The following is a 20,166-nucleotide window of genomic DNA, read 5'->3' as shown; positions in this document are numbered from 1 at the left end:
ATCTCTGTCGCGGGATGTGCGTACTTTTGTGCAGTCCTGTGGGATTTGTGCTCGGGCTAAGCCCTGCTGTTCTCGTGCCAGTGGGTTGCTTTTGCCCTTGCCGGTCCCGAAGAGGCCTTGGACACATATCTCTATGGATTTTATTTCAGATCTTCCCGTCTCTCAAAAGATGTCAGTCATTTGGGTGGTCTGTGATCGCTTCTTTAAGATGGTCCATTTGGTACCCTTGTCTAAATTACCTTCCTCCTCTGATTTGGTGCCATTGTTCTTCCAGCATGTGGTTCGTTTACATGGCATTCCAGAGAATATCGTTTCTGACAGAGGTTCCCAGTTTGTTTCGAGGTTTTGGCGAGCCTTTTGTGGTAGGATGGGTATTGACTTGTCTTTTTCCTCGGCTTTCCATCCTCAGACTAATGGCCAGACCGAACGAACCAATCAGACCTTGGAAACATATCTGAGATGCTTTGTTTCTGCTGATCAGGATGACTGGGTGTCCTTTTTGCCTTTGGCTGAGTTCGCCCTTAATAATCGGGCCAGCTCGGCTACCTTGGTTTCGCCGTTTTTCTGCAACTCTGGGTTCCATCCTCGTTTCTCTTCAGGGCAGGTTGAGTCTTCGGACTGTCCTGGTGTGGATACTGTGGTGGACAGGTTGCAGCAGATTTGGACTCATGTGGTGGACAATTTGACCTTGTTCCAGGAGAAGGCTCAACGTTTCGCTAATCGCAGACGCTGTGTGGGTCCCCGACTTCGTGTTGGGGATTTGGTTTGGTTGTCTTCTCATCATATTCCTATGAAGGTTTCCTCTCCTAAGTTTAAACCTCGTTTCATTGGTCCGTATAGGATTTCTGAGGTTCTTAATTCTGTGTCTTTTCGTCTGACCCTTCCAGATTCTTTTTCCATACATAACGTATTCCATAGGTCATTGTTGCGGAGATACGTGGCACCTATGGTTCCATCTGTTGATCCTCCTGCCCCGGTTTTGGTGGAGGGGGAGTTGGAGTATATTGTGGAGAAGATTTTGGATTCTCGTGTTTCAAGACGGAAACTCCAGTATCTGGTTAAGTGGAAGGGTTATGCTCAGGAAGATAATTCCTGGGTCTTTGCCTCTGATGTCCATGCTCCCGATCTTGTTTGTGCCTTTCATATGGCTCATCCTGGTCGTCCTGGAGGCTCTGGTGAGGGTTCGGTGACCCCTCCTCAAGGGGGGGGTACTGTTGTGAATTCTGTGGCAGAGCTCCCTCCTGTGGTCACAAGTGGTACTTCGGCTGATTCTCTCTGTGAGCTTCCGTTGGTGGAGGAAAGTGGTACTGCGGCTTCTGAGTTTCCTTCCTCAGGTGATGTGGTGAAGTCGTTAGGTGCTGCTCTATTTAACTCCACCTAGTGCTTTGATCCTGGTTTCCAGTCAATGTTCTAGTATTGGACCTGTTTCCTCCTGGATCGTTCCTGTGGCCTGCTGCTCTGCATAGCTAGTTCCGCTTTTGCTTTTTGTTTGCTGTTTTTTTCTGTCCAGCTTGCTTATTTGTTTTCTCGTGCTTGCTGGAAGCTCTGGGACGCAGAGGGTGTACCTCCATGCCGTTAGTTCAGTACGGAGGGTCTTTTTGCCCCCTTTGCGTGGTTGTTTGTAGGGTTTTGTGTTGACCGCAAAGTTACCTTTCCTATCCTCGCTCTGTTCAGAAAGTCGGGCCTCACTTTGCTAAATCTATTTCATCTCTACGTTTGTCTTTTCATCTTAACTCACAGTCATTATATGTGGGGGCTGCCTTTCCCTTTGGGGTATTTCTCTGAGGCAAGGTAGGCTTATTTTCTATCTTCAGGCTAGCTAGTTTCTCAGGCTGTGCCGAGTTGCATAGGGAGCGTTAGGGGCAATCCACGGCTGCCTCTAGTTGTGTTGGAGAGGATTAGGGATTGCGGTCAGCAGAGTTTCCACGTCTCAGAGCTCGTTCTATGTTTTTGGGTTATTGTCAGGTCACTGTATGTGCTCTGACTCCTATGTCCATTGTGGTACTGAATTACCAGATCATGACAGTACAGATCTCCTGTGAATACTGGCACTTATGGTGATAGTATTGTGTTTTTTTTTATTTATTTTTTTTACTGATCAGTATTGTAGTATTCAGTCACTATGTGGTGGTAATATGTGGTCTGGAAATGGTGTTGTGGTATTTGTCCCTTGTATGTGCTATTTGGTCACCAAGTGGTAATATGTGGTCTTGACATGGTGCGGTGGTATTTGTTCCTTGTATGTGATATTATTCGATCACTGTGGTTGTAATTTGTGGTCTGGTCATGGTGCGGTGGTATTTGTTCCTTGTATGTGATATTATTGGTCAAGATATACCTAAATTGTATTGCAGATTTTAACAAATATTGAATAGGTTACAGTAGAGTAGGGCCCGGCCATTTTTCTGGCATAATCTGGTTCGGGTATATCATGACCCCCGTCACATGACCCCCGTCACATGACCCCCGTCACATGACCCCCGTCACATGACCCCCGTCACATGACCGGGCGGGCCCACAGTGTGTGAACAGCCCGGGGCCCTGGCTGCCCTTAATCCACCCCTGCCATGAAATATCAACACAGATTTTTCAAAAGTTTTATGGACTGATCAGATGAGAGTGACTCTTGACGGACCAGATGGGTGGGCTCATGGCTGGATCAGTAACAGGCACAGACCTCCACTTTGACACCAGCAAAATGTAGGTGGGTACTGAAATGGGCTGGTATTAATTAAAGATGAACCAGTTCGAAATTTTCGAGTTGAAGATGGACTCAAAATCAACTACCTGACTTATTGGGAATTTTTAGAAGACAGTCTCTTCAAGAAGCAAAACAGGAAAAAAATAATAATTTCATAATAATAATTTTTATTTCTATAGTGCCCACATATTCTGCAACACTTTACAATTAAGAGTGGATTTGTACAGACAATATCATACATGAAAGAGTAACACATCATTCAACACATGCTAAAAGGGGTGAGGACCTTGCTCACAAGCTTCCAATCTATGGAGAAACAGGGGATACACAAAAGGTAAGTGATAATAAGTGCTTATATTTAGTGATTATTGAATAGTGAAATATTCAGATGCGGTAAAATCGGCACAAATAATTTCTAATATCTGTGTAATCGTACCGAATAATGAATCCAATGCAAGTCAATGGGAAAGCCAAATATTTTTCTACTGGACCCAACAAAAACAGGACTTTTGAAAAAATCTGAAATAATAGATCTGGGGATTTATTATGATGGAATATAGGCTGAACTGGATGGACAAATGTCTTTTTTCGGCCTTACTAACTATGTTACTATGTTACTATGTTAGATGGGAAAGAGCTAAAACTAAATGGGAACAGTATAGAGAAGATGCGTGCATGCCTTTCTGACTCACCTATGGAATCTGGGAATGATATTTGTTCTGCCCATCTTAATGTGCAGAGAGTTAATTATCATGTTATTCAAGTTGTGGCCACTGGAGGTCATCAGTTGCCTACTTTTCATGTTGTTTACCAACCTTTCCCTCCTAAGAGCAATGTCTTATGGGTTAGTTCCGCCCACATTCTTCTTGTGAAGACAAGCTTCAGTAGCCATTTTTCCTCAGATCTGCAGAGAGGCACACGTGCTCCTGTCTCGCTTACTTTCTTACCCCTGTCCTAACGGATCTCGGTACGTTTATAAAGGTTTAATGCATCTTATGTTTGTGTTAGTATTTAAGCCTTATGCAGCTCCTATAGTCAGATATAGTTAGGCAGATGTGCTTTGCAGCTTGCAGTTAGGTTAATATGTACTCTGCATCAGGCGCGGACTGGCCCAGGTGGCAGGAATGCATATGCCCCCCGGGCCGGTGCCTAAGCAGCTGCACAGGGCCGCTGGAGGACTAGCAGTAGCAGTGATTGGAAGACATAGCGCCACCTGTAGTGCGCGGTGGCGTCATCCCGCCAGCAGCCGACATGTAGGCTGCAGGGGTATGTGAGGAGCAGGCTCCTGTGCGGCGCTGCCACTCTGAGGGAGAGAGCCAGCAGCAATCAAGATGAAAGGTCAGACTCAGCATACCGGCCTGTGTGTGCATGGAGCTCCAGCTTCTCCTGCTCTTATCTGTTATCCCGGCAGAGAAGGAGAGACGGGGGAGGTGCCGGACAGTGCAGAGCTGTGAGCAGGAGAAACTGAAGAGCTGCACATGGACATCAGCCGCCCCTGCACCACAGAGGAGAGTGTCTGTGTGTGTATGAGCCTGGTATCTGGTGTGTTGTGTATGTGATGGCTGCATGCATGTGTGTGATGGCTGCATGCATGTGTGTGATGGTTGCATGCATGTGTGTGTGTGATGGCTGCATGCATGTGTGTGATGGCTGCATGCATGCATGTGTGTGATGGCTGCATGCATGTGTGTGATGGCTGCATGCATGTGTGTGATGGCTGCATGCATGTGTGTGATGGCTGCATGCATGTGTGTGATGGTTGCATGCATGTGTGTGATGGCTGCATGCATGTGTGTGATGGCTGCATGCATGTGTGTGATGGTTGCATGCATGTGTGTGTGTGATGGCTGCATGCATGTGTGTGATGGCTGCATGCATGTGTGTGATGGCTGCATGCATGTGTGTGATGGCTGCATGCATGTGTGTGATGGCTGCATGCATGTGTGTGATGGTTGCATGCATGTGTGTGATGGCTGCATGCATGTGTGTGATGGCTGCATGCATGTGTGTGATGGTTGCATGCATGTGTGTGTGTGATGGCTGCATGCATGTGTGTGATGGCTGCATGCATGTGTGTGATGGCTGCATGCATGTGTGTGATGGCTGCATGCATGTGTGTGATGGCTGCATGCATGTGTGTGATGGCTGCATGCATGTGTGTGATGGCTGCATGCATGTGTGTGATGGCTGCATGCATGTGTGTGATGGTTGCATGCATGTGTGTGTGTGATGGCTGCATGCATGTGTGTGATGGCTGCATGCATGTGTGTGATGGCTGCATGCATGTGTGTGATGGCTGCATGCATGTGTGTGTGTGATGGCTGCATGCATGTGTGTGTGTGATGGCTGCATGCATGTGTGTGATGGCTGCATGCATGTGTGTGTGTGATGGCTGCATGCATGTGTGTGATGGCTGCATGCATGTGTGTGTGTGATGGCTGCATGCATGTGTGTGATGGCTGCATGCATGTGTGTGATGGCTGCATGCATGTGTGTGATGGCTGCATGTGTGTGATGGCTGCATGTGTGTGATGGCTGCATGTGTGTGATGGCTGCATGCATGTGTGTGATGGTTGCATGCATGCATGTGTGTGATGGCTGCATGCATGTGTGTGATGGCTGCATGCATGTGTGTGATGGCTGCATGCATGTGTGTGATGGCTGCATGCATGTGTTTGATGGCTTCATGCATGTGTGTGATGGCTGCATGCATGTGTCTGATGTCTGCGTGAACAGGGGCGGATTATAAGAGGGTCAATATAGGCGGTAGCCCAGGGCCAAGTGGTGTGGGGGGGGGGCCTGGGCTACCGCACAGATTGCCCGCCACCATCAGGGCATTACTGCCTGTGCCCTGACTGGCGTATCATATATGGGCCCGGTTGGCAGAGAGAGGGGGCCCGCATCGGGCCCCGTCTCATCTGCTCACCGGGCCCCTACCGGCGCTGTGGCGGTTTCCTATTGACGTGCGGGCGCGTGCCTGCACGTCAATAGTTAACAACAACAGCCGCCAGCCAATTGGAGGCTGGCAGCTGAAGTCGGCCGCAGGCGCATGCGCAGCGCACACGTCGCTGGCGTCTGACGTCATTGTCAGTCGCCGGCGAATGCGCGCTGCTGGAGAGAGCTCGCCGCCTGGAGCGCTGGTAAGGTGAGAACTCAGTTTGTTGATTGCTGGACACACTGGGGCAATGCTGGACACACTGGAGCAGATTGCTAGACATACTGGGGCAGATTTCTGGACACACTGGGGGCAATGCTGGACACTGGGGCAGATTGCTGGACACTGGGGCAATATGATGGACATACTGGGGCAGATTGCTGGACACACTGGGGGTAATATGCTGGACACACTGGAGCAGATTGCTGGACACACTGGGGCAGATTGCTGGACACACTGGAGCAGATTGCTGGACACACTGGGGGTAATATGCTGGACACACTGGGGCAGATTGCTGGACACACTGGGGGCAATGCTGGACACTGGGGCAGATTGCTGGACACTGGGGCAGATTGCTGGACACTGGGGCAGATTTCTGGACACTGGGGCAATATGATGGACATACTGGGGAAGATTGCTGGACACACTGGGGGTAATATGCTGGACACACTGGGGCAGATTGCTGGACATACTGGGGCAGATTGCTGGACACTGGGGCAGATTGCTGGACACTGGGGCAGATTGCTGGACACTGGGGCAGATTGCTGGACACTGGGGCAGATTGCTGGACACTGGGGCAATATGATGGACATACTGGGGCAGATTGCTGGACACACTGGGGGTAATATGCTGGACACACTGGGGCAGATTGCTAGACATACTGGGGCAGATTGCTGGACACACTGGGGCAATGCTGGACACTGGGGCAGATTGCTGGACACTGGGGCAGATTGCTGGACACTGGGGCAATATGATGGACATACTGGGGCAGATTGCTGGACACACTGGGGGTAATATGCTGGACACACTGGAGCAGATTGCTGGACACACTGGGGCAGATTGCTGGACACACTGGGGCAATATGCTGGACACACTGCAGCAGATTGCTGGACACACTGGGGGTAATATGCTGGACACACTGGGGCAGATTGCTGGACACACTGGGGGCAATGCTGGACACTGGGGCAGATTGCTGGACACTGGGGCAGATTGCTGGACACTGGGGCAATATGATGGACATACTGGGGCAGATTGCTGGACACACTGGGGGTAATATGCTGGACACACTGGGGCAGATTGCTGGACATACTGGGGCAGATTGCTGGACACACTTGGGCAGATTGCTGGACACTGGGGCAGATTGCTGGACACTGGGGCAGATTGCTGGACACTGGGGCAATATGATGGACATACTGGGGCAGATTGCTGGACACACTGGGGGTAATATGCTGGACACGCTGGGGCAGATTGCTGGACACACTGGGGGTAATATGCTGGACACACTGGGGCTGATTGCTGGACACACTGGGGCAGATTGCTGGACACACTGGGGCAGATTGCTGGACACACTGGGGCAATATGCTGGACATACTGGGGCAGATTGCTGGACACACTGGGGGTAATATGCTGGACACACTGGGGCTGATTGCTGGACACACTGGGGCAGATTGCTGGACACACTGGGGGTAATATGCTGGACACACTGGGGCAGATTGCTGGACACACTGGGGCAGATTGCTGGACACACTGGGGCAATATGCTGGACATACTGGGGCAGATTGCTGGACACACTGGGGGTAATATGCTGGACACACTGGGGCAGATTGCTGGACACAGTGGGGGCAATGCTGGACACACTGGGGGCAATGCTGGACACACTGGGGGCAATGCTGGACACACTGGGGGTAATATGCTGGACACACTGGGGGTAATATGCTGGACACACTGGGGGTAATATGCTGGACACACTGGGGGTAATATGCTGGACACACTGGGGCAGATTGCTGGACACACTGGGGCAGATTGCTGGACACACTGGGGCATATTGCTGGACACTGGGGCAATATGCTGGACACACTGGGGTTAATGTGCTGGACACACTTGGGGTAATATGCTGGACACACTGGGGGTAATATGCTGGACACACTGGGGTAATATGCTGGACACACTGGGGCAGATTACTGGACACACTGGGGGCAGGACTGGAGGCATGGGCAGAATGTAGATACGGGGCATGATTGGAGACACGGGGCAGAATGAAAGACATGGGGCAGGATTGGATTATGGGGCAGGATGGGGAGATCATATGGAGTAGAATGGATACTCATGAGGGCAGGATGCGAGAACATATGGCTGGAGCCAGGAATTAGATATACGGGGCCAGGATGGGGAATATTATTACCATAGGGGCTAATTAAGGGATATTATTACTGCAGTGATGTATTTATTTTATTTTTTTTAGTATACTGTTTTAAATGGGGGGGGGGGGGCAGGCCTGTTACTGTGCAGAGTGACACTATGTCGCCTTTTTTTCTTCATGTGGTGTTGTGTAGAAGTTGTGAAAAATTAAGTAATGTGTTCTGCAAGCGGAGCTCGAGATAACTGTGTTATTTCTTGCAGAAACGAGTCCTGGCTGGAAGAAATGATGGCAGTCTGTGCTGGATGAAAGATGAAGGAGTTCACCTAGAGACATCACTGGTGAGTCAGTGTTACCTATACACTGACACTATACACTGTATACTATATACAGAGGTCCTGTGTACAATGTCACCAGTGATCACTGTATAACCTACACATTATATACAGAGCTCCTGTGTATAATGTCACCAGTGATCACTGTATTACCTATACATTATATACAGAGCTCCTGTGTATAATGTCACCAGTGATCACTGTATTACCTATACATTATATACAGAGCTCCTGTGTATAATACCACCAGTGATCACTGTATTACCTATACATTATATACAGAGGTCCTGTGTACAATGTCACCAATGATCTCTGTATTACCTCTACACAGACACTGCATACTAAGTACAGATCTCCTGTGAATACTGGCACTTATGGTGATAGTATTATGTTTTTTTGTTTTTTTTATTACTGATCAGTATTGTACTATTCAGTCACTATGTGGTGGTAATATGTGGTCTGGAAATGGTGTTGTGGTATTTGTCCCTTGTGTGTGCTATTTGGTCACCAAGTGGTGGTAATATGTGGTGTTGGCATGGTGCGGTGGTATTTGTTCCTTGTATGTGATATTATTCGATCACTGTGGTTGTAATTTGTGGTCTGGTCATGGTGCAGTGGTATTTGTTCCTTGTATGTGATATTGGTCAAAATATTCCTAAATTGTATTAAATATTTTAACAAAAATTTAATAGGTTACAGTAGAGTAGGGCCCGGCCATTTTCATGGAATAATCTGGTTCAGGTATATCGTGACCCCCGTCACATGACCCCCGTCACATGACCGAGGGGGCCCACAGTGTCTGAACAGCCCGGGGCCCTGGCTACCCTTAATCCACCCCTGGCTGCCTGTGTGTGTGATGGCTGCCTGTGTGTGTGATGGCTGCGTGTGTGTGATGCATTTGTGTCAGAGTTGCGTGTGTGTGTGATGGCTGCGTGTGTGATGCATTTGTGTCAGAGCTGCGTGTGTGTGAGCTGCATGCGTGTGTGTGAGCTGCGTGCGTGTATGTCATTATATAGTGGGGCTGTGTGTGTGTGTGTGTGTGTCATTTTACAGTGGTGCCGTGCGTGTCATACATTATGGCTGTGCGTATGTGTCATTATACAGTGGGGCTGTGTGTGTATGTGTCATTGGTGCATTCACTCTGTGTCATTCTATGTGACTGCAGACTTGTGCATCTCACATTGCTCGCAGAGCTGTGGTTATTTGGCATGTGTCTGGCTGCAAGTTTGTGATTGGCATACATGCGGTCACATGCCGACAAGACTTGCATGGCGAATGCAACTGTATTGAACAAGGCCCAAAACCGTCTAGTCGAAATGTGGCTGGGAATATATATATTGCATGATTGTGGTCACAAGACCACCTGTTGCCGGCACCAGAGAATCCTCATAACGCACAGTGCGCACGATATGAGGATTCACACATAGTGACTGTAGACATGTAGCATTATATCCGACAACCCCTTTAAGGATGAGCCGCTCCTCATGGGCCACTGCTGTGTGCTTGCCCCCCAGGCCAAAATTTGCCAGTCAGCCCCTGCTCTGCATTTAGATAGATGCATTCTTGTATAGAATAGGGCAGTGCTGTTAGAATTACAGTGTAATGCACGCTGTATAATTCTTGCTGTTATGTCCCAGTTATTTATGTGATTGCACCCTGTATGTGCATATACTGAAATGCTGTTATTCTTTACAGTTTTTCACCAGTCATCCACTATGATCAGTCATCCACTATGATTATTCACTGAACATCCACTTTGTACATCAACATCATTCACTATTCGATCATCTACTATGAATACTGTCCACCATTGTTGTTCAACGTTATAGTTTTGGTTATCATCACCCTAATAAATAAGACTTAAGCATCAACACAGTCTGTTTACTGGGATGTGGATGAAGGTTTAGCCATATGTTGGAATCCACACAGCATCCTACGTGGAGGAAGACAAAACAGTGAAAAACGAGACCGCCAGTCGCAGGCGGTGATTGTAAAGTAAGAACAGATTAGCTGCCTTCAGTGAAACTGTAGTTGTTCAGACTGTACGGAACCGCTAACACCCACACTGCTCCGCATTCGGGTATCACAGCAGCCGCCATACAGCCGCGGGACTATACTGCAGCCCGCCAAGAGAAGCTACATCATTCCCGCCACGCGGAAGCTCACCGCACCTAGACTCAGTTTCCCGCCAAAACACTCAGCAGTACGCAGCTAAGCGCACAATGTCTCGAAACAGCACATCCTCACTCAAGACGAGGTCACGAGCAAGCTCTAACAGGTCATCATTAGCAGAGCTGGCTGCTGTCGCTCGTGCTGAAGCTGAAGCAGCCAAAGCGAGGTCCTCCTTTGCCGAGAAAGAAATGCATCTAAAGCTGAGACAAGCAGAGCATGAGGCAGAAAAGGTACGTTTGCAGGCAGAACAAACTGCATGCCTGCAAGCCGAAACCGCACGTTTGCGGGCAGAGCATGAAGCAGAAAATGCACGTTTGCAGGCTGAAACCGCACGTTTGCAGGCAGAGCAAGAAGCAGAAGGTGCGCGCCTGCAAGTGTCTCTAGAAAGACTTATGGTAGACAAAGAGGCAGCAGCTGCAATAGCTAAGGCAGAGTACTTGGAAGCCATGAAGGATCCTGATTATGAGATACGCAGCAACGTTCTTGGAACAGATCTAGAGCAGCAAGATCCAGCTCAGCGCGTCGCAGAGTACGTTCATCGACACTCCAGCATGGACAACACCCTCGACAGACTACAGCGATCAGCCTACGCCGATTATCATCGATCCAACCCCGAACTTCACTACTACAAACAAGAAGACGTCCAACACAGAGGAGTCGACCACAGCTACCGTTCCACTGAGAAGAAGGTACAGCTCCCACCTCACCTTAAAGAGACATCTTCTTCACCAGAAAGGTACTATGCAGACTGTCCGAAGCCAAGAGCGTCTCACAGGTATGGTGACGCACCACACACTAGACATGGCTATAACATACCGGCTCGTACCAACACTGATCAAGCCACCATAGACTTGGCAAAGTTCTTTGCCCGCCGAGAACTGGTAACAAAAGGACTTGTAAAGTTCACTGACAAAGCCGAAAACTACAGGTCGTGGCGAGCTTCGTTCCAGAACGCCATTCATGGACTGGACCTTTCTAGTTGTGAGGAGTTAGATCTCCTGGTAAAGTGGCTTGGAACTGAATCGGTCGAGCATGCTAAAAGACTAAGAGACATTAACATAGAATACCCACACATAGGTTTACGTAAAGTGTGGGAAAGACTTGACGAATGCTATGGGTCCGTAGAAGTAATAGAGAATGCTTTATTCAAAAGAATTGATGATTTCCCTAAGATAGGGCCCAAGGGTTATCAAAGACTTAGAGAATTGAATGATTTATTGATAGAGTTACAGGTCGCCCAGAAGGAAGGTCACTTGGCTGGATTGGCATTCTTAGACACTGCTAGGGGTGTCAATCCAATAGTACAAAAACTTCCTTACAATCTTCAAGAAAGGTGGATTATACATGGTTCACGGTATAAACAAATTCATAATGTACCATTCCATCCTTTTACTGTATTTGTTGAGTTTGTCACCCAGCAAGCCAAGATCAGAAATGACCCTAGTTTTGATTTCACTCTGTCATGTTCCACTACCCCTGGTGTCAAACCCAGTAAGACACCCGTGGCAGTCCATAAAACTGATATTGATTCCACAGGTCCTCCACACAAGACAACTAAGCCCCCTACGGAAGAGAGCAAACCTCAGGATGTCAGTAAGCAGTGTCCTCTACACAGGAAACCACATCCTCTACTAAAGTGCAGAGCCTTCAGGGAGAAGACTTTAGAGGATCGCAAAGGTTTCCTCAAGGAAAACAACATCTGCTTCAAATGCTGTGCTACGACCTCTCACTTCGCCAGGAACTGTGGAGCTAGGGTGAAATGTGCAGAATGCAGCAGCACGGATCACAATACAGCCTTGCATCCTGGACCACCTCCAGGAGTGTTGTCACAAGCAGAGGAGCACGATGAGAAACAGAAGAACACCGACGAAGACACCCCTGCGGTCACCTCTCAATGTACGGAGATCTGTAAGGGACTCAAGGGAGGAAGATCCTGCTCAAAAATCTGCCTTGTCCGAGTCTATCCAACAGGCCACAGAGACAAAGCGCTCAAGATATATGCAATCCTAGATGACCAAAGTAATAGGTCTTTAGCCAGGTCCATCTTCTTTGACAACTTCAGCATTGTAGGCCCCGGTTCTCCCTACTCCCTTAGGACATGTTCAGGTACCGTCGAGACGGCGGGGAGGAAAGCAACCGGATACAAAGTGGAGTCCATGGATGGCCAGACCTGTCTGTCACTACCGACCATCCTGGAGTGCAACCAGATTCCTGACAACAGGTCTGAGATACCTTCACCAGAGGTGGCAACGTATCACCCCCACCTGAAGCGTATAGCCCACCTGATACCTAAGTTGGAACCAGAAGCGCCAATAGCTTTACTTCTGGGAAGAGATATACTACGAGTCCACAAGACTAGAGAATATATCAATGGCTCACTGAATGCTCCATACGCGCAGAGGCAAGACCTTGGATGGGTCATTGTAGGAGATGTCTGTCTAGGAGGAGCACACAAGACGGTCTCAGTCAACAGTATGCTTACCAGCACACTAGAAAATGGACGTCCATCTCTCATCCAGCCGTGTCACAATAGTCTGCTGGTAAAGGAACTACCGAGCAGCACTCCCCTACCTTGCCCTTTCTCAGTTCCTATCAACGAAGACCACGCCTGTGAAGGTGATCAAGACCACATAGGATGTACAGTCTTCCACAGGACGAAGGAAGACAACAAGGTAGCGATGTCTATAGAAGACAAGATATTCCTGGACATCATGGATGAACAAATAGTCAAGGATACGGCGAATAGTTGGGTTGCACCTCTACCATTTCGACCTCAGAGGAGACGCCTACCCAACAACAAGGAATTGGTCTACAGCAGATTCATCTCCCTAAGACACAAGCTTCAGAAGTCACCTGAGACGAAGGAACATTTCTTTACCTTCATGGGAAAGATATTCCAGAACAACCACGCAGAGATTGCACCTGCACTTCGACACGGAGAGGAGTGTTGGTACCTGCCCATCTTCGGAGTGTACCATCCTAAGAAGCCAGGTCAAATTAGAGTGGTATTCGACTCAAGTGCCAAATGTGAAGACGTGTCATTGAATGATGTCTTACTGTCGGGCCCAGACCTCAACAACAGACTTCTGGAAGTATTACTCTGTTTCCGTAGAGATTCAGTGGCATTTATGGCCGACATACAACAGATGTTCCACTGTTTTCTCGTCAACGAGGAACACAGAAACTACCTGAGGTTCTTCTGGTACCGTGACGACGACCCGGACGAAGACATCGCAGAGTACCGGATGCGGGTACACATCTTTGGGAACAGTCCTTCCCCAGCGGTCGCAATCTACGGCCTCCGACATTCTGCCAAAAAGGGTGAAGAAGAGTATGGCTCGGACGTCAGGTCCTTTGTGGAAAAGGATTTTTACGTGGATGACTGTTTGAAGTCCACACCGACAAGTGAGGCCGCAATCAGTCTACTAAAGAGGACTCGTGACATGCTCGCTCAGTCTAACCTAAGGTTACACAAGATTTCTTCCAACAGCCGAGAGTTGATGGAAGCCTTTCCCTCTGAAGACTATTCCAGCGATCTAAAGGATTTAGACCTCAGCATCGACCCCCTTCCTATGCAGCGGAGCCTTGGATTGCTGTGGGACCTGAAGACAGATACCTTCACCTTTCAAATCAAGGATGAGAAACCCTTCACGCGCAGAGGAGTTCTTTCCTTTGTGAATAGTTTATACGACCCCTTGGGGTTCGTAGCTCCAGTAACCATCCAAGGAAAGCTGATGCTCAGGGACTTCACCCAAGACACTACTGATTGGGATGATCCACTTCCAGCGGGAAAGGCTGACCTGTGGGCAGAGTGGAGGAAGTCTCTTGAAGCCCTGACCAACCTTCGTGTGAAACGACCGTATGCTCCTGTGCCATCCACAGAGGTCAAAACGCAAACACTTTGTATTTTCTGTGATGCATCAGTCAAAGCGATTGCAGCAGTAGCGTACCTCAAATCCACAGACGTAAGCGGACAGTGCCATATCGGGTTCGTTATGAGCCGGACGAAATTGGCGCCACTTCGTGAACACACGATACCCAGACTGGAACTCTGTGCTGCTGTCCTCGCAGTTGAGTTGGCCGAGCTGGTCTCGGATGCGATGGGCCTGAAGATCAGGGATGCAGAGTTCTACACCGATAGCAAGGTGGTACTGGGGTACATCTGTAACGAGACACGACGCTTCTACGTCTACGTCAGCAACCGGGTACTTCGGGTAAGAAGATCCACCGACCCTAATCAGTGGCACTACGTACCTACTCACCACAATCCTGCGGACCACGCGACTAGATCCGTTGCACCCAGTCATCTGAAGGACACTTCATGGTTCACAGGTCCTACCTCTTTGTACCGTTCGATGTCCCACATCAGCAGGCCTGAAACTTTCGAACTAGTGGGTCCAGACACAGATGAAGAGATCCGACCTCAAGTGTCTGCTCTACATACAGAGATTTCAAGCTGCCACCTCGAATCTCACCGGTTCAGCAGTTCTCCACATAGAAGTCACTTGTTCGAGCTATAGCTTGTCCATTTCATGTAACCCAGTCCTACAAGACAGCACTTTCTAGTGATTCTGGAGATCCATCCATCCTTACTCCTGCAATGTTACTCACACAGAAAACCTGTGTCCCGAAAGCTCCACTCGGAGAATTCAAGGACAAAGACCTCTACAGACGACAATGGAGGCAAGTACAAAGCGTGTCCAACGTCTTCTGGAATAGATGGAGGAAACAGTATCTCTCCACTCTGCAAAGCAGGACAAAGTGGCAGAAAGACCGCCCAAACATTCAATCTGGCGATGTTGTACTCGTCAAAGACAGTCAGTCACATCGGAACGAGTGGCCACTCGGCCTAGTCATTAAGACCCTGCCCAGTAAAGATGGGAAAGTGCAGAAAGTAGAGGTCAGAGTGTGCAAGCTTAGAGAAAACAAACTGTTCCTCAGACCCGTTACTGAGCTTGTATTATTATTTTCCCCAAAAGAACCTAATTGTGGCATCTGTTGATGCCAAGCGGGGAGTGTTCTGCCCATCTTAATGTGCAGAGAGTTAATTATCATGTTATTCAAGTTGTGGCCACTGGAGGTCATCAGTTGCCTACTTTTCATGTTGTTTACCAACCTTTCCCTCCTAAGAGCAATGTCTTATGGGTTAGTTCCGCCCACATTCTTCTTGTGAAGACAAGCTTCAGTAGCCATTTTTCCTCAGATCTGCAGAGAGGCACACGTGCTCCTGTCTCGCTTACTTTCTTACCCCTGTCCTAACGGATCTTGGTACGTTTATAAAGGTTTAATGCATCTTATGTTTGTGTTAGTATTTAAGCCTTATGCAGCTCCTATAGTCAGATATAGTTAGGCAGATGTGCTTTGCAGCTTGCAGTTAGGTTAATGTGTACTCTGCATTTAGATAGATGCATTCTTGTATAGAATAGGGCAGTGCTGTTAGAATTACTGTGTAATGCACTCTGTATAATTCTTGCTGTTATGTCCCAGTTATTTATGTGATTGCACCCTGTATGTGCATATACTGAAATGCTGTTATTCTTTACAGTTTTTCACCAGTCATCCACTATGATCAGTCATCCACTATGATTATTCACTGAACATCCACTTTGTACATCAACATCATTCACTATTCGATCATCTACTATGAATACTGTCCACCATTGTTGTTCAACGTTATAGTTTTGGTTATCATCACCCTAATAAATAAGACTTAAGCATCAACACAGTCTGTTTACTGGGATGTGGATGAAGGTTTAGCCGTATGTTGGAATCCACACAGCATCCTACGTGGAGGAAGACAGAACAATATTGTCAGACAATTGCGCTGGTTTTACGGATTTTTAAAAAGACATACCAAAGCAAACCACTTTTTTTAACCTCTTAGTGACAGAGCCAATTTGGTACTTAATGACATAGCCAATTTTTACAATTCTGACCACTGTCACTTTATGAGGTTATAACTCTGGAAGGCTTTAACGGAACCCGCTGATTCTGAGATTGGTTTTTCAGGACATATTGTACATCATGTTAGTGGTAACATTTCTTTGATATTACTTTCAATTATTTATGAAAAAAATGGAAATATGGTGAAAATTTTTTTAATTTTACAATTTTCAAACTTTGAATTTTTATGCCCTTAAATCAGAGAGATATGTCACACAAAATAGTTAATACATAATATTTCCCACATGTCTACTTTACATCAGCACAATTTTGAAAAAAAAAAATTCTTTTTGTTAGGAAGTTATAAGGGTTAAAAGTTGACCAGCGATTTCTCATTATTACAGCAAAATTTACAAAACCATTTTTTTCAGGGACCATCTCACATTTAAAGTCACTTTGAGGGGTGTACATGACAGAAAATACCCAAACTTGACACCATTCTAAAAACTACACCACTCAAGGTGCTCAAAACCACATTCAAGAAGTTTATTAACCCTTTACATGCTTCACAGGAACTGAAACAATGTGGAAGGAAAAAATGAACATTTAACTTCTTTTTGCAAACATTTTAAGTCAGAACCAATTTTTTTTTATTTTCACAAGTCTAAAAAGAGAAAATGAACCAAAATTTGTTGTTCAACTTCTTCTGAATATGCTGATACCCCATATGTGTGGGTAAACCACTGTTTGGGCGCACGGCAGGGCTTGGAAGAGAAGGAGCGCCATTTGACTTTTTTAATGCAGAATTGGCTGGAATTGAGATCGGACGCCATGTTGCGTTTGGAGAGCCCCTGATGTGCCTAAACAGTGGAAAGCCTCCACAAGTGACACCATTTTGGAAACAAGACCCCTTAAGAAACTTATCTAGATGTGTGGTGAGCACTTTGAACCCCCAAGTGCTTCACAGAAGTTTATAAAAAAGCCGTGAAAATAAAAAAATCGCATTTTTTACACAAAAATGATCTTTTCGCCCACAAATTCTAATTTTCACAAGAATAACAGGAGAAATTAGACCATGAAAGATGTTGTACAATTTCTCCTGAGTACGTCGATACCCCATATGTGGGGGTAAACCGCTGTTTGGGCGCATGACAGAGCTTGGAAGTGAAGGAACATCATTTGAATTTTTCAATGCAGAATTGGCTGGAATTGAGATCAGACGCCATGTCGCGTTTGGAGAGCCCCTGATGCGCCTAAACAGTAGAAACCCCCCCACAAGTGACACTATTTTGGAAACTAGACCCATTACGGAACTTATCTAGATGTGTGGTGAGCACTTTGAACCACCAAGTGCTTCACAGAAATTTATAATGTAGAGCTGTGAAAATAAAAGATCCTTTTTTTTTCCTCAAAAATGATTTTTTAGCTCGCAATTTGTTATTCTCTCAAGGGTAATAGGAGAAATTGGACCCCAAAATTTGTTGTCCAGTTTGTCCTGAGTATGATGATGCCCCATATGTGGTGGGGACCACTGTTTGGGCACCCATCGGGGTTCGGAAGGGAAGTAGTGACGTTTTAAAATGCAGACTTTGATGGAATGGTCTGCGGGTGTCATATTGCATTTGCAGCGCTCCTGATGTACCTAAACAGTAAAAACCCCAACAAGTGACCCTATTTTGGAAACCAGACCCCCCCCAAGGAACTTATCTAGATGTGTGGTGACTGGTGAGCACTTTGAACGCCTAAGTACTTCACAGAACTTTATAATGCAGAGCCGTGAAAATAAAAAATCCTTTTTTTTTCCTCAAAAATGATTTTTTAGCTCGCAATTTGTTATTTTCTCAAGGGTAACAGGAGACATTGGACCCTAAAATTTGTTGTCCAGTTTGTTCTGAGTACGCTGATACCCCATATGTGTGGGAGACCACTGTTTGGGCACACATCGAGGCTCGGAAGGGAAGTAGTGGCGTTTTAAAATGCAGACTTTGATGGAATGGTCTGCGGGCGTCATGTTGCATTTGCAGAGCTCCTGATGTACCTACACAGTAGAAAGTCCCCACAAGTGACCCCATTTTGGAAACTAGACCCCCCACAGAGCTTACCTAGATGTGTGGTGACCACTATGAACCCCCAACTGCTTCACAGAAATTTATAATGCAGAGCCATGAAAATAAAAAATCATATTTTTTCCACAAAAATGATATTTTCACCCCCAAATTTTTACTTTTACAAGGGTAACAGGAGAAATTGGACCCCAAAGTTTATTGTATAATTTATGCTGAGTATGCTGATACCCCATATGTGGGGGGACCACTGTTTGTGCACATGGCAGAGCTTGGAAGGGAAGGAGTGCCGTTTTTGAATGCAGACTTTGACACATCGGGGCTCGGAAGGGAAGTAGTGACGTTTTAAAATGCAGACTTTGATGGAATGGTCTGCTGGCATCATGTTGCATTTTCAGAGCCCCTGATGTACCTAAACAGTAGAAACCCCCCACAATTTACCCTATTTTGGAAACTAGACCCCAAGGAACTTATCTAGATATGTGGTGAGCATTTTGAATGCCCATGTGCTTCACAGAAGTTTGACGCAGAGCTGTGAAAATAAAAAATCTTTTTTTCCACAAAAATGATTTTATAGCCCCCAATTTATTTTCATTTTTGCAAGGGTAACAGGAGAAACTGGACACCAAAAGTTGTTGTCCAATTAGTCCTGAGTACGCTGATACCCCATATGTGGGGGTAAACCACTGTTTGGGCGCACGGCAGAGCTCAGAAGTGAGGGAGCACCATTTGACTTTTTGAGCACAAAATTGGCTGTCGCATTGGAGACCCACTGGTGTACCTAAACAGTGGAAACCCCCCCCATTCTAACTCCAACCCTAACCCCAACACACCCCTAACCCTGATCCCAACCCAATCCATAACCCTAATCAAAACCCTAACCCCAAAACACCCCTAACCCTAATCCCAACCCTAACCATAACCCTAATCACAACCCTAATGCCAAAACACCCCTAACCCTAATCCCAACCCTAACCCTAATCAAATCCCTAAGCACAACACACACCTAATCATAATCTCAACCCTAACCTCAAGCCTAACCCTAATCCCAAACAAAACCCTAATGCCAACCCTAACCCTAATGCCAACCCTAACCCTAATACCAACCCTAACCCAGCCCTAACCATAACTTTAGCACCAACCCTAACCCTAGCCCTAACCCTTTCTTTAGCCCCAACCCTAACCCTAACTTTAGCCCCAACCCTAACCCTAACTTTAGCCCAACCCTAATCCTAACTTTAGCCCCAACCCTAACCCTAACTTTAGCCCCAACCCTAACCCTAACTTTAGCCCAACCCTAACCCTAGCCCTAACCCTAACATTAGCCCCAACCCTAACCCTAACTTTAGTACCAACCCTAACCCTAATCCTAACCCTAACTTTAGCACCAACCCTAACCCTAGCCCTAAGCTTAACCCTAATTGGAAAATGGAAATACATACATTTTTTTAAATTTATTGTTTTTTCCTAACTAAGGGGGTGATAAAGGGGGGGTTATTTATTATTTTTTTCTATTTTGATCACTGTGATAGGATCTCACAGTGACCAAAATAAAACCAGGGGAAGAATCTTCCTCTGCCGGCCAGCACATCACGGCGGACGAAGCCGGCGGCCAGGAGGGGATGCAGGAGGACCCTGGGACACCGGTAAGTATAACAGAGTCCCCGATCCCCCTATTTCTCTGTCCTCTGATGTGCGATCACATCACAAGATAGAGAATG

At 47.0% G+C, this 20,166-nt stretch overlaps 1 long non-coding RNA gene across 1 annotated transcript in view; it reads left to right on the top strand.

Annotated features, from left to right (window-relative positions):
- Positions 1–20,166, top strand: part of LOC138647145 (uncharacterized) — a 143,923-nt gene that overhangs the window by 107,986 nt on the left and 15,771 nt on the right. The gene's annotated exons all lie outside the window — the stretch shown is intronic.

Source organism: Ranitomeya imitator, chromosome 8, assembly GCF_032444005.1.
Source record: "Ranitomeya imitator isolate aRanImi1 chromosome 8, aRanImi1.pri, whole genome shotgun sequence".
NCBI lineage: Eukaryota > Metazoa > Chordata > Amphibia > Anura > Dendrobatidae > Ranitomeya > Ranitomeya imitator.
The sequence above is the reverse complement of the archived record's forward strand: the minus strand, read 5'-3'. Positions and strand labels throughout refer to the sequence as shown.